The following is a 16144-nucleotide window of genomic DNA, read 5'->3' on the forward strand; positions in this document are numbered from 1 at the left end:
CCGCCAAGATCGGTTTCGTCAAAAAGCAAATCTGGATCTTCAACCACTTCTGGTAGAACATCCAGAGGCTCAGTGTACACTCATAAGAAACCTATTTCAAAACCACCCGAGAATATTGTAAAACCTAAATATCATTGGATGCCCAAATCAATTTCCAATCCATCATCTCCATCCTCTAAAGTGATTAGGAATGAGGATCCTAATTTGAAATCATTAAAAGATAAATCGGAGAAAGTGAAAAGGAAACCCAGGACAGTGATGACCTGGGTTCCTAAATCTAAATGATCCCGCTCATCGTGCAGGGACAGTTGCGGAGGAATGTCGTCAGACCGTGGTATGTCGACAACGGCTGCTCCCGGCACATGACTGGAGATATCTCCCAACTGCACGACATTCAGACATTTAATGGGGGATATGTCTCCTTCGCGGGCGGAGAAGGCTGAAAGATAACACAAAAAGGAACGGTGACGAACGGAGTGCTTAGTTTTGAGAATGTCAACTATGCTCCTGAGCTGAAGCACAGTCTGCTGAGTGTTTCTCAAATTTGTGACAAGGGCTACTCGACACACTTCACTGATAAAGAATGTCTAATCTTAAAGCCAGGCATTGTCATTCCGGAAGAGTGGATTCTCGTCAAATCTAAGCGGGATGGGAATGCCTACATTATTGACATGAACATCAATGTACCCGATGAAGTCACTTGTCTCTTTTCCAAAGTCTCCGAACAAAGCGCATTGTTGTGGCATCGTCGACTTGGCCATGCAAATACAAAGAACCTGAACCGGCTTGCTAAGAACGAAATGGTCCGCGGTTTGCCCGTCAGAGATTTCATTACTTTTGAAAAATGTGTTTCCTGTGCTCAAGGCAAACATCATCGGAAACCACATCTGCCAAAACAAGTCAACTCCATCAGTCAGGTGCTTCAGTTGTTGCACATGGATTTGTTTGGTCCGGTCAACGTTCTCAGCATCAACAGAAATTCGTATTGTCTCGTTGTGATAGATGATTTCTCTCGTTTCACGTGGGTCTTCTTTCTGTCCAACAAAGTTGGGATCGCTGACCTCATCAAAAAGTTCATTGTAATGATCGAGCATCAAACCAACTGCCAAGTGAAAGCGCTACGCACAAATAATGGAACAGAGTTCAAGAACGCTGTTCTTGATCACTTTTGCGCTGAGAAGGGTATTGTGCGTCAGTATAGCTCTGTTCGGACACCACAACAAAATTGTGTTGCTGAACGGAGAAATCGGACGCTACAAGACGCAGCAAGGATGATGCTCTGTGATTCTAAACTTCCAGTTTTCTTTTGGGCAGAGGCGATCAACACTGCGTGCTACGTTCAAAATCGTGTCCTGGTCAACAAAGCCCATATGAAAACACCATATGAAATTCTTTATGGAAACAAGCCATCGGTAAGCCATTTCCGAGTATTTGGTTGCCCTTGCACCCTTCTCCACTTGGAATCCAACCCAAAATTCAATGCAAAAGCCGATGATTGTTATTTTGTCGGATACGCTGCTCGTACTGCTTACCGGGTATACAACAAGAAGACGAAACAAATAGTGGAGTCTTTCGATGTTCGCTGGCTTGAAGAGAATGAAACGGACGCTAGGGTGGGTCCGGATTGGCTATTTGACTACACATCGCTATTCAAATCTTTTAGTGTGTCGTCTAATAACCAAGCTGGGTCTACCTCTTGCTCGAAGACTATTATTGAAGACGAAGATGAAGAGGTTGTCTACAGACCACCATTGGTTTCTGCTACTGATCCTCCAGTGGAGTCTACTGTTCCAATTGCTTCTCCTGAGTCCTCAACACAACAATCTGCTCCAGATGCTGATGCTACTCCTCTAACTCCGGTCGAAAGAGAGTTCATGAACCAAGATGCTTCCGCTATCACTCAGAATCTGATGGACCTTCTCTTTCCCGATCAAATCGCTGATGAGTTTGTAGCAAATCCACCAAACGAAGCTGGTACATCTACCGTGGATTCTTCAGCACATGAAGGAGCTGTTAATATTTATACTCTTCCCGTTTCACTTAATGACATCAGTCACGAAATCCCCTCTCGCATACAGCGCGATCACCCGATAGAGAACGTTATTGGCCAGCTAGGCGACGGAGTTCAAACGAGAAGCCAAAGTGGAGATGTCAACACATGTCTCTATTCTTGCTTCATTTCTCAAATAGAGCCCAAGAACGTGGAAATGGCTTTGAATGAGCCCAGCTGGGTGGATGCCATGCATGACGAGCTCAATCAATTCGAAAAGCTCGGGGTTTGGAAGTTGGTGGAGCTACCTAAAGGCAAGAAATCTCTCGACACCAAATGGGTATTTCGTAACAAGCAGGATGATTCGGGTGTCATTGTACGTAATAAGGCGAGATTGGTAGTCCGTGGGTTCAGGCAAATTGAGGGTCTTGATTATACAGAAGTCTATGCTCCGGTGGCGCACTTGGAGGCTATTCGTATCTTCCTCGCTTATGCTTCCTACATGAACTTCATTGTATACCAAATGGACGTCAAGACGGCTTTCCTGTACGGCAAGGTGAAGGAGGAGATTTATGTTGACCAACCTCCTGGGTTTGTTAACTCAAAACTTCCCAACCATGTCTACAAGTTAGACAAGGCTTTGTATGGGCTGCATCAAGCCCCTAGGGCCTGGTATGCTACCCTAGCACAGCACTTGCTCAATCATGGCTACTCACGCGGCACTATTGATCAGACCCTATTCATCAAGCATGTCGGTCCAGATCAAATTCTTGTTCAAATCTATGTGGACGACATCATTTTCGGGTCGACAAGTCCTCAGCTATGCACGGAGTTCGAGGACGTCATGAAAAAGCGGTTCGAGATGAGTTCATTGGGGGAAATGACCACGTTTTTGGGGCTTCAGTTCGAACAATCTTCAACCGGAATCCTGATTCATCAAGCTAAATATGTGGATGATATGCTCGAGAAGTTCGGGTTCAGAGACGCCAAACCTGCTTTGACACCCATGGCGGAGAGACCACTGCTGACTCCTGATCTTGAAAGCGAATCCGTAGATCAAACGTACTACCGATCGATGATTGGATCGCTGATGTATCTGACTGCAAGTCGCCCGGACGTGATGTTTGCGGTCTGTCAATGCGCGCGCTACCAGGCTAATCCTAAACTGTCTCATCTTATTGCTGTTAAACGAATTTTTCGGTACCTCAAAGGCAACCCAAAACTGGGTCTTTGGTATCCGAAAAATTCAGAATTTGATCTTTATGCTTTTGCAGACAGCAATTATGGCGGCTGCGAGCTTGACAGGAAATCGACTTCAGGCGGATGTCAATTTATCGGAGATAGGCTGGTCTCCTGGCAGTGCAAGAAGCAACATACTGTCTCGACCTCAACAGCAGAAGCAACATACGTTGCTGCGTCTGCCTGTTGTTCTCAAGTCATATGGATCCAACATCAGCTGTTGGACTACGGTTTGAATTTTCAAGAAACCCCTATTTTTTGTGACAATGAGGTTGCGATCCAAATTGCTAAAAATCCGGTTCAACACTCAAAAACCAAGCACATCGACATCAAAGTTCATTTTATCCGAGATTGTTATGAGCGTTCCCTCATTCGGCTAGAACAGGTTCTCACTGCTAATAATGTGGCGGATCTGTTGACCAAGCCGTTTAACAAAGCTCGATTCGATGTGCTGGTAAACTTTTTGAAAATGATTCGCTTTGAGGATTAATTTTTGTTTAGGCTAGTTTAAATTTGCGCATTTTAATTTCATTCTCACCCATGCACAAATTTAGGGGGAGAAATAAACAAAAACCAAACAAAAATTAAAAAATTAAAAAAATCCAAAAACATTTTGTTTCTGTTTTTTTTTCCAGAAAACATTCAAAAATCCAAAAACATTAAAAATTCAGAAAAATCAAAAATATTGTCGCTTACAGTTTTGCTTGTTGATGTAGTACTGGGAAGTGATATCAGCTTGTGATAACAGACAATCTGAGTCTGTGTAAGGTACCAAAGCTGAATTGTCTAGGCTCTGTGTTCGATGCGCTGGTAGGCACGAAAAGTTTAATGGACTTGACTAGGTACAGATGAACTTAAGGAATCTAGAGACTAGATAAATTCTGACCTAGATAGTTCCATTTAGCCTGACAATACGACGCTTGGATAGGTTGAGCAGGGAGATATACATGAGAATCCACCCGTCACATTAAAGAACCCCTATCTAGAACTGTGGTTTAACTCTTCCTTGATGTACGGATTCTGTCCTTAATTCCGGTATTGACGGGGCGACTGGGGAATTCCGATAAATTAGGTCTGTAGGAAATTATTTTCTTTCTTTCCTACTGTTAGACATATGTCGCCTCCTCTGTGTGATCGAAAGATCCGACCTGGATTGCAGCATATGCAACTCTATTCCTTTGCATCTTCTAATTCTCAATCCCTCTGAAATTCTAGTCAGCCATATGTTTCACTATCTGCGTGATTGAAAGATCCGACCTGAGTGTACAACATATGCATTCTAAATCTATCCTTTCTATGAATAATAGTCTGCTCACCTAAAGTAAGGAGTATCTCGGAAGTTCTTGATTATTGGGGTATGTCAGGAAGCGGGAAACATGTTCTAGTACACTTAAAATTGAACAATTCTAGATTGTCTGTAGATCTCGCTGCTCAATTTAGGTGGACAACAATATCCTTGGTTGTCGTCAGATGAATGGTCCTTAGGTATTTTTATCTAGTAACTTTGGATCAATCTGTCCTGTCACTGATAGAACTCCTAAATCTTGTCACAATTTTTCGTGCTTAAGTGGACAACAATACTGGCGATCGATCAGATCTATTTATGAAAGGAGAGGGACTGATAAACGGATAATAATTGTCTAACAACTTTGATCCCATATCACAAAAGGTTAATCAATTTCAATATAGTGGATTAAATTTAGGTTGAATAAAGCTTTATTTTATTTTTATTTTATTTTTATTTTTTTATTTTTTATTTTTATTTTTATTTTTAGGATTGGTAAAATCTTAGAATTTATTTCATTTTATTTTAATTTCATTTTAATTTTTTATTTTATTTTAATTAATCCTCAAAATGTCTCCTTTTTAAATATTTTGGGGTTTGGGTCTTTATTGTCAAAAGATAAAAAGATGAGGGGGGGGGGGCAACCTTATTGGGAAGTATATAAAGGGGAATGTGCGGTCAAAATCTACTTCTTCACTTTTACCTCGACCGCACACTCCTCTGTTTTTTCTCTCTCTAAAACTTCAAGAACACATCTCATTTTTCCGTGAAATTAAAGCTTAATATTCGTAAGTATCATGAAATCGACTCCCATAATACAGTTTTTGAGCAAAAACGACATTGAACCGATGGTCAATTGAAGGAATCGGTATCAACTGTGCATGTGCGGCCACCGTGTGCGGCTGGCCGTGTGCGGCTGTCCCCGTGTGCGGTTGACTCATGTGTGGCTGACTCGTGTACGGTGGGACCCGTGTACGGCCGCACCATCCGTGTACGGTTGGACCCGCGTGCAGTTGGAGTCGTTGTGTAACAGTACACCGTGTGCGGCCGCACACCTTGTGTGTGTGGCTGAATTTAGGTGTATGGTTGCATACCTAAAATTGACTTTAAATTTTGATTAATGGAAAATCTCTTAATTTTTCTAATGCTTTAAATTTATACTTTCTTTTTCAAGAAAAATCATGGGAGACTTTGAGTTCGCAAAAGTGCACAACCTGGCCATTTTTCTAGAAGATCCTCCAGTGGCCCACAATGATCTCAAATTTATTGTCGATGGTCTGAGAAAATGCTGATTGGTCTCTGCTTTCACCTTTAGTCCAGCAATTTATCAAAATCTGATTAAAGAATTTTGGAGAAGCGCTTCTGTGAAAAAGAACAATGACGATGAGAAATATCTTGAGGCATGTGTACAAGGAAAGAAAGTATTAGTCTCTGAAGACATCATTCGAGAAGCCCTACAAATTGGTGATAAGCATGAATATCCAAGGGAAATTGATGTTAACCAGATTCAAAATGTCCTTGGACAAATGGGCTATGAAGGAACCTTTCCACCTACCCACAAGAACTTATTGCCACCTTGTTGGAAATATCTGGCTCATGTTTTTGTGAGTTGTATTTCAGGACGCAGATCTGGTGCTAACGAGATATCCATGGCGAATACTGGTGCCATCACTGCTTTGGCCTCTGGAGTAAACTTTAATTTTTCAAAATTCATCTTGCATGAGATGATTTTGAATATTGAAGGAAACAAAAGGGACAAGTTCTTGATGTATCCAAGGTTTATCCAACTGATCCTTAACATCATGCATCCTGAGATTGAAAGGAAAGGAGAGACCCTGGATATCAAGTCAGTCGGCCCAAGTGCTTTCGGTTTAATGAAGCAAAAGAGATCAGGAAAGCTCAACTTTGAAGGAAAACATCCTTTAATCAGATTTGGTATTTTTGCTGAGGAGAGTGACCAATCTGAACCCATTGAGTCTTCTTGTCCTACGGCGACCGACGATGCAGTCATTTAAACTTCCGAACACAAAACTGAAGAAGGCTTAAACTCTCCTGTGGCCAGAGTTGCATTAGAACATGAAATGGAATTCTCAGGCCTTGAAAATGTTTCCATTCCCCTCAACTTCGATTTTGAACATGAAGTTGAATTTGACACAGGTCTGGATCTCTCCGACAGGTTCTTCGAAAAGGTCGATGAAGTTGCTCAAACTGCAACCGAGACTAGGGCTGAAAAGAAGTCTCTTAAAACTATGCCTCCTTAGTCTACCCAAATGGAAGAAAATTTAAGTCAACAGGGTACAGATTCAAGGATTCCTCCCCTAGATTATGCTATTCCTACATCAATTCCTTTTTCAAGTATCTCGACACAGACGCAGACCTCTCTGCCTCCCGTACAAGGAAGACATCAAAATTTGAGGCAGGGAGTGTTCACTCAAAGCCAGTCACCACCTGTTTCTGCCACTGTTATCACCACAACTGTTGCAACACCACCCCTCCAATCCAATGAAGGTCCAAGTACCATGCTTGAGACAGGAGGACCATCTAATGTTCCAGAATATTCCCCGACGAGATTGTCGCTAGATGAGGCCTCAATCAGACTCGCTAAGCATTTGTCTCAACATAGCCCAAAATTTTCCTCCCGTGGAAAGGGCATATCTTTCGAGGAAGGTCGCTCAGGGGTTGATAATCCTTAAATGTCCTAACTTCAAGAAGAAATTGGCATTCTAAAGCAGCAAAATATTGAAAAGGACATCATGTTGGAACAACATGGCAACATTATTGCTGAGCTTCAAGCAGAGAATGCCTCAAAGTCAAAACAGATTACTGACCTACAAACCAATCTTAGGTCAGTAACTGCTTTTTACTTTGACTTGAAGAACAAGCTTTTTGACGCTTTTGGGGATAAGCTTAAATCTCTGTTTCAACAGCCTCATGGTATTGAAGATCCTCCCACTGCTTCCTCTCAACCTTTAGAAATCGACTTTCCTGTTAATCCACCTCCTCCAAGAACAACAACCATCGTTGATCGGTTTGATAAGGAACCCGAAAATGCCAGACCTCGGATCACAATCAGGCATGGAAAAAGGACCGTCACTGCAACCAAAAATGAAGGATTACTCTTTATGAAGAATTCAAACGAAAATCGCAAGTCAAAGGATCCTGAATTGACAGTGACGGATCTTAAAAAACGAAAGTTTGGTGATGAGTATGGAGATCGCTCCGGGATCAGAATGTGGGGTTATGATCCTGAGTCTAATCTATGGGTGGTTAAGAGGAATTCTGGTCACTTAGAATACTACAAAAACACCCATGATTTTAACTCATGGACGAAGGTCGATCTCTGTGAGCTCTCAAGAGCTCCATTCCACAATCCCTCTAACGATCCTAGCGCTACGAATTTCAAGTAGTTCCTAGACAGACAGGCCAGGGATAACTTCCCATCAATGAAGACGACAAAAGCATTGGTTATAAAGGATAAGGATATTATTGATCCTGAAACTAACCGACCAATGAAGATCATGTTGTCGCCTGCTACAAATCAAGTCAAGGAGATTCCCATTCCACAACATTTTCAGGATGGATATCTTGACGATATGGAGTTTTGGGCCTTTGATGACGAAACGGCAACTGCGGCAATAAAGTTCAAAAACAGCGACACCGTTCTGAGGCTCGTCTGCGCAAAGTATCTTCTGAGATTCAGGGAGAGAGACATTCATACCCTAGCTCGTCACCAAATCATTTGCAGAAAACAAGTCATGGAGGTTGCTGCCGAGGAATTCACTGGAATGGCCGCCACTATCATAAATGGAAAGCTTTGGATGGGATCCATGGGAAAATATGATCTGAAGCTATTTGACAAACCTGGAGAATGAAGACCAAATCTATGCTAGCCACAAACCAAGGGGGAGATTGATAGGCTATAACTTTGTGGTTTGGGCTAGGCATTCTAATGTATAGGTCTTGATAGGGTGGTAGAGTATGTTGTGGTGATTGTAACTTGTTAGTGGGTGTGTGCTGCCTTACATGTGTGTGCGGCCGCACACGTGTGTATGGCTGCACACTTGTGTGCTGCTTCAGGTGGTATAAATAGCCTGAGTCTGTGTCAGTTGAAAGGTGACGTATGTATGTGTTTCCCAAGGTGTACCTGACATTTATGTGTAATAGATGTGTGCATGCTTGGCTTAATTCTCTTTCTACTTCTTCTACACTGTGTTTGATTGCTTGCAATTCATTGATCACTGATTTGGATCTATAGATCAGGGACTTACATATATATATATATATATATATATATATATATATATATATATATATATATATATATATATATATATATATATAGTGTTGTAATTCTTTGATCCTTGCTTAAAACTTCGAGATTCACTAAGATCTAACACATTTTAGCCAAATAAACTAAGAATTCACACCAAACATGCATATAACACATAAATCTACACATTTTACTTGTATTCTCCCCCAAAAATCATATGAAAACCGAAAACAAGGGGGTATGAACTCACCTTTGCTTTGATGTTTCGGTTTTGAAGAAAAAATGAAGAAGATTTTGGTCCTAGCAACACCTTGGAGTAGTTTTCGGACTTGGATAGTTTCTAGGGTGTTAGATCACGAAATGAAGCTTCATAAGAGAGTGTTCTTAGCTTAAGGATGAAATCAAAGTCTTAAGTATGATAACAACTTACCAAAGAGTGATGATCTAGAAGAGAACCTCTTGAAGACACACCAATTCTCGAAATGTTTGTGGGAGAGGAGGGATATTCTTGACAGTATTAGAGAGTGTTTGGAAGAGTGTGTGTGTTTGTGTTGCATTCGGTCGAGAGTAGAAGAGGAGAGGGGAGAGAGATGGTGAAGTGACAAGTATAGATACATGGTGGTCCTTGTATGGATGTATGTTGTATAAAATGGAGGTGGCACTCCAAAGTCAACCCCTCCCCCCCTTAATCTCTTCTTTTTTTTTTATATTTTTTTTGTTTTTAGATGGGCCGAGAGTTTCGACCAAGAAGAAAGAGTGGAGTGGATTTGGCCCATTAACTTTAGCTAGGACATTTGGATCCTAAACATAAGGTTTTTCGGCCCATTGGGCTCTTGGAAGCATTCACGACCCAATTAGAGTAAAAGAATGGGTTTATGACTCACTAAGGTTAATTGGTTTAGTTATGGCCCAATAAGGCCCATTAGGGTTAGAATGAATCATTCTAGGCCCAAATGGTCCAAATTGTTTTAAATTTGTGAATTGGGTCCAATTAGGGTCCAATTAGGGCTTCTAAGTCCAATAAAGTTGAATTGGGTGCTTATTGGTCCATTAGGCCTAATAAGGAACTCCTAGTCCGATATGAACTTAAACCATGGATCTTAGGGCTTCAGCCTCTTTGATGAACATGAATGGTGAATCTAAATGTGCATTGAGTGAGATTTACTAAGAGTATAAGATTTAAAATAGTTGAATGGTTACACAGGAATAGAATTTCCTAGCTAAAATGCTAGTTGTGACAGTCCCATCGTATGCGCATTGACTACCTGGTAACGATGAAGAACCGTTATCCACTGCCGATGATTGATGATCTGTTTGACCAGCTTCAAGGTGCATCTTGGTTATCCAAGATTGATTTGCGATAAGGTTATGATCAGATGAGGGTTAGAGACGAGGATGTTCAGAAGACAACTTTCCAGACTCGTTATGGTCATTACGAGTTTGTGGTGATGCCTTTCGGGCTCACCGATGCTCTAGCCGCGTTCATGGATCTCATGAACCGCGTATGCAGGCCGATACTGGATAAGTTTGTGATTGTATTTATCGATGATATCATAGTCTATTCCAAGACCCAGGAGTAGAACGAGGAGCACTTGAGGGAAGTGCTAGAGACTTTGAGGAGGGAGAGACTTTTCGCAAAGTTCTCCAAGTGTGAGTTCTGGTTGCGTGAGGTGTAGTTTCTGGGGCACCTTGTCAACCATAATGGTATTCTGGTCGATCCGGCCAAGGTCGAGGTCGTGATGCGGTGGGAGGTTCCGAGGTCTCCATCTGAGATTCAGAGTTTCCTTGGTCTAGCAGGTTATTATCATAGGTTTATCCAACATTTATCTAAGATAGTTGTTCCTTTGACTCGGTTGACAAATAAGACAGTTACATTTCGCTGGGGGCCTGTGCAACAGGCAGCTTTTGAGACCATGATACAACGGTTGTGTAAGGCACCAATTTTGACCCTACCGGAGGGTGTAGATGATTTTGTGGTTTACTGTTGTGGCAACCCGAAACTTCTACCTGGTACATCTAGTCAGTTAATCTAAGTTAAACTCGTTTCTGTTAACTCCTAGCACTGATTAAGGGTTCATTTAAGCGTTCTAAGCTTGAGTACAACCAAGGTCGAGATTAGGAATGATTCAGCAAGTCGTATAGTAACGAAATCAGGCCATACACCCCTTTTGGAGGAGTGTGCAGCCGCACACATGGGTGTACGGCCATACACACCCCTCATGGCCACACACCCACCCCTATATAAAGGGTAGACCCCTTTCCTTTCATTCCTTTAACACCTTGGCAGCACACAACACCATTTCTGTCAAGCTTCTTCAACCACAAACCCTCCCAATGCTTCAAAAACGTGAGTAATCCATCCCTTAGATTGTTGTGCTTGAAGAACCTCTTGATCTAAGTCTTGATTCATCATGTCCTGTCATGTTATTTATCTATTTGAAGGAGTGCGGCCGCACACCCTCAAAGGTGGCCGCTAGGGATGAGATTTAGAACCGGAAAACCGGACCGGAACAGGAACCGTTAGAACCGGAATATGTAAAATGGGTCTGGGTCCCGGGTTTAAAGAATGGCTCTATCCGGGTTCCGGGTAATCCGGGTTTCGGGTCCTTCGGGTCCGGGTAGACCGGGTTTAAGAACCGGAACCGTGTTAGGAACCGGAACCGGTTTCTATGGAAAGTTTAAAACATGCATATCTCATTCGTTTGAAGTCGGATTGGCATGATGTTTTTTCCATTGTATATTTTATAGTTTTTACATGATTTTAGACTATAATTTTGTCATTTTTGGGTTTATATTCATTGAATTATAGTCTCTCAAAGTCGAGATATCAAAGCTGGAAATTTTATGTTTTTCAGCTTTTTTTTTTGTATTATGTGATAGTTTTAAAACATGCATATCTCATTCGTTTAAAGTCGGATTGACATGAGGTTTTTTCCATAGTATAGTTTATAGTTTGTACATGATTTTAGACTATAATTTTGTCATTTTTGGGTTTATATTCATTGACTTATAGTCTCTAAAACTTTGGATATCAAAGCTGGAAATTTTATGCTTTTCAACTTTTTTTATATTTTGTAATAGTTTTAAAACATGCATATCTCATTCGTTTGAAGTCGGATTGGCATGAGATTTTTTCCAGAGTGTAGTTTATATTTTGTAAATGATTTTAGACTATAATTTTGTTATTTTTGGGTGTTTATTCATTGACTTATAGTCTCTCAAAGTCGGGATATCAAAGCTGAAAATTTTATGTTTTTCAGCTTTCTTTGTATTTCGTGATAGATTTAAAACATGCATGTTTAATTCGTTTGAAGTCGGAATAGCATGCGGTTTTTTCCAAAGTGTAGTATAGAGTTTGTACATGATTTTAGACTATAATTTTGTCATTTTTGGTTTCATATTCATTGATTTATAGTCTCCCAAAGTTGGGATATCAAAGATGCGAATTTTTTTTTGTCAACTTTATTTTTGTATTTTGTGAAATTTTAAAACATGCATTCCACCCACTTTACCCGGTTCCCCGGGTTTTTTGGTTTTAGACCCACTTTACCCGGTTCCATTCGACTCACTTTGATATTTCCGGGTTTTCCGGTTCTAGACCCACTTTACCCGGTACCTTACCCGGAACCGAACCGGAACCGGTTCCTATATACCGGTCCGGTTTCCGGTCCTAAAAAATCTCGTTAACCGGTTCCCGGGTTTTCCGGGTCCGGGTCTACCGGTCCGGGTTTGGACCCACTCTCATCCCTAGTGGCTGCACACTCTTAAAATACCCTCCAAAGTGAGAGTTTGACTTCCCTATTCGAGTTGGACATGACCCTAGCTTTGCTACACCTTAGAATTGGCATTTTGGACATCATCATGTAGGGTGTACGACCGCACACACCTGTGTACGGCCGCACACACCCTTGTGCGGTATCACACTCCTTGTGTACACTCATCATAGGGCCGCAAACCCACTTCTAGGACCCTTAACTTGCACTACAATTGAGTATAGACCTAAGAACACTTCATGGATTGTGTATGGACCTTGAAAACACCACAAAGGCACCTCTCATCATGAGTGTACGGCCGCACACACCTTTAAGGTGGCCATACACCTCCCTCATGCAATCCTTTAAGGTCCTAACACTTAGTGCAAGTAATTCCAAGTCCCTAGAGTGGTTCTCCATCACATATAGTGGTGAAATACCTTCATTTGACTCCTTTATGTGTTATTACGTGTTAATTAGGATCAAATGGTGTTCAAGGCTTCACTTGAACATCCAACTTTCCGTATCGATCCTTCAATCAAACCACTTACCCGAGGTGAGTTCATACCCCTACATTTTCCGTGTTTTTAATGTTTTCAGGGGGAATACAAGCCAAAATCAAAGTATTTTATTAAGTTTTAAACTTATTAATATAGTCCAACGATATCCACGTTTAATAACATATTCGGATATTTTATCCCTTTTTGTAATATGTTGAGCATAAGGGAAACTTTTATTTTGGAAATCTAACTTCATAGCTTTCAGAAAGGTTTTTACAAAGCATTTTCCATATCAATTCTAATAAACTATAATGGGTATAGTTTGGGATAACCCTCTAGGCAGTTTTTACCAAATCAGATTTCATGGATGAATATGTATAAACTATGGCAGATTTAGTTTATGTTATATATTTTCTCAGGAGTATAAAGTACAATTATTCAAGGATAATTATTGTTTTATACTGTTTCTAGCTCGTAAACTAGATTATACAGAATTGTGAGGCTCTACTTCAATACTGTACCCTTAGGTGTACAGGGATAAATCCTTTTAGTATAACCAGAGTCTCCTGGAGGGAGAGCGTGAGATTTGTGAATAGATCTATTCGGGACCGACAATCCCACACCTGAACTGCTAGCTACAGTTAGGCAGGCATGCCTGGGGTGGACAAATGTCATTTAGGTTAACGCCTGAAGCACGTTATAAATGTGTCTAGGTCATATCAAGCATGGTTATACGACTCGCAAATAAGTATAAACTAACTTTGGTTTACGGACTCTACTCTTCATTTGTCTTATTTTGAGTAATAAAACTACTTTCATATATACTGATAGTAATCAGGGATTTCTAAACTTGCATCTCTACCTCTAGGACGGATAACCTGTTTTTAAGGAAAATATGGGATTTTCCCAGGATAATACCGGCATTTCTAAAACTGATGGTTTATTTTCTACTAATAGATACTCTTTCAAAACTGCTTTTCATAAGAAAATATAGGATTTTCTTGAGGAACACTTTTGAAAAGGATTCAAAGAACATTTTCCACCAAAAACTAAATGCTTATGAACTCACCAGCTTTATGTTGATAGTCTTTTAAACTGCTTGTATTCTCAGGGAATCAGTAGATAGGTACCTTCCGAGCATTGTGAAGAAGTCGGAGCGAATAAGATTTTGTCTTTATACTTTCCTTATACTTTTGATGTATTCGAATCAGATTTAAAACCGATGTAAACTTATTTAATTTTCATGTATGCAATGTTTGGTTGTGTTTACTATGATTGCTATTATACACTGGTTGTGATGCTAAACATGACGCCCTCCACCCCGGAAAGATTCCGCCATTCTGGTTTCGGGGTGTGACAGATTGGTATCAGAGCCCTTGTTTATAGCGAACTAGGTATACCGAACCTTACATGGTATACAACTATAAACATTAAGGGGCCTAAGTGCTCTAAACTAAAAGTATACTTTCAAAAATATAAGTATTTTTAGTATACAAGTATACCTGAGTACGAGGACTAGAGTCATAGATAGAACGAAACAAAAGTATTTGGATGTTGGGACACTGCGGTTAAACCTGGGTAGTTATGTAATCATGTCTAGGGTCAATATAGCCTGATCAACTATATTCTTTCGAGACATGACCAACATGTGCTTGGGAGTGACTGTAGTGTTACAGCAAGCCTAAAACTTACCAAGAACAAAAATATTCAACATAAAATACTATAGGTGTATTTTAGCTAGAACCGAATTTAATATATAGATTCATTCCGAGTGTTGCTACCTCTTCTTTCTTAAGCGATAACTTACCTGTATTAGTAATCTTTCTGTGCTTATCACTTGGTAGAACACTTTTATTATCAGGATGAGATATATCTTGTTTCATATATCTTGAGGACTTACCATCCTCTTCTTCCTGGTTGTTTCTAGAACAAGATGGCTCCCCGACGAAGACCCGTCAGAAGAAACGACAACACCCCACCACCACCACCCCCTCAGTTCGACCCCGTCATGTTCCAGGCAGTAGTTACAGCCGCCATGACTGTAGCAATGGCAGAAGTGAACTCTGGTGGGGCTGGAGGTGGAACCGACCCTCAAAGACAAGACGGGAGTCAGGGACATCAAAAGGAGTGTTCCTACAAGGACTTCATGACCGCAAAACCCAAGTCCTTCGACGGGAATGGAGGTGTTATCGCTCTGACTCGATGGTTCAAGAAGATCGAATCCATCTTCGAAATTTGCGCCTGTTCCGAAACAAACAGGGTGAAGTTTGCCGCCTGCACTTTCACCGACAAAGCTTTGACCTGGTGGAATGGTCAAGTCAAATCCCTAACTCTGCCAGTGGCTAACTCCATGGGTTGGGAAAGACTAAAGGAACTCATGCTTGCGGAATACTGCCCGAGGGGCGAGGTGCAAAAGTTGGAGCACGAACTCTGGAACTTGAAGATAAAGGGTTCCGACATCGCTGCCTACACCGCTAGGTTCTGTGATCTGGCTCTCCTCTGTCCGGGAATGGTCACCCCGGAAAGCAAGAAAATCGAGAGGTACATTTGGGGACTGACGCAACAAACCAAAGGAAATGTATTGGCTGCTAGGCCGACTACATTTGATTACGCCAAGTGTCTGGCTCAGACTCTGATCGATCATGGAGTCGATCTAGATGAGGAAACAGCGGTCGCCGAGCCACAAAAGGAGAGTGGTGGGAAGAAGAGGAAATTTTGGAACAAACGAAAGGGTCAGTCTCCTCAGGAGCCCTCCAAGAAACAACAAACAGTGGCAGTCCACGCTGCTACTACTCCTACTGCTGTTCCAACTGCTGTTCCAACCACCCAAGCTCCTACTGGTGTTTTGTTGGATTAATGTCTAAGTCCATGACTATATTTGGTATGTACTTGACCCGACCCGGCATGGTCCATTTGGGTTGCACTTCACCGGCACAATTTATATGGATAGTCTTTTGAGAATAGTATATTTATGATTTATATTAATATATTATAAGTTCTAATATATTAATATGGAATCATATTATTTAATTAGTATTGATCAAGAATTAATTTAGAATTAATTAAGTGATCAAAAAGAACTAATTAAATATGGACTCTTATATATAT

Source organism: Lactuca virosa, chromosome 5, assembly GCF_052849685.1.
Source record: "Lactuca virosa cultivar CGN04683 chromosome 5, Lactuca_virosa_CGN04683_v6, whole genome shotgun sequence".
Taxonomy (NCBI): Eukaryota; Viridiplantae; Streptophyta; class Magnoliopsida; order Asterales; family Asteraceae; genus Lactuca; species Lactuca virosa.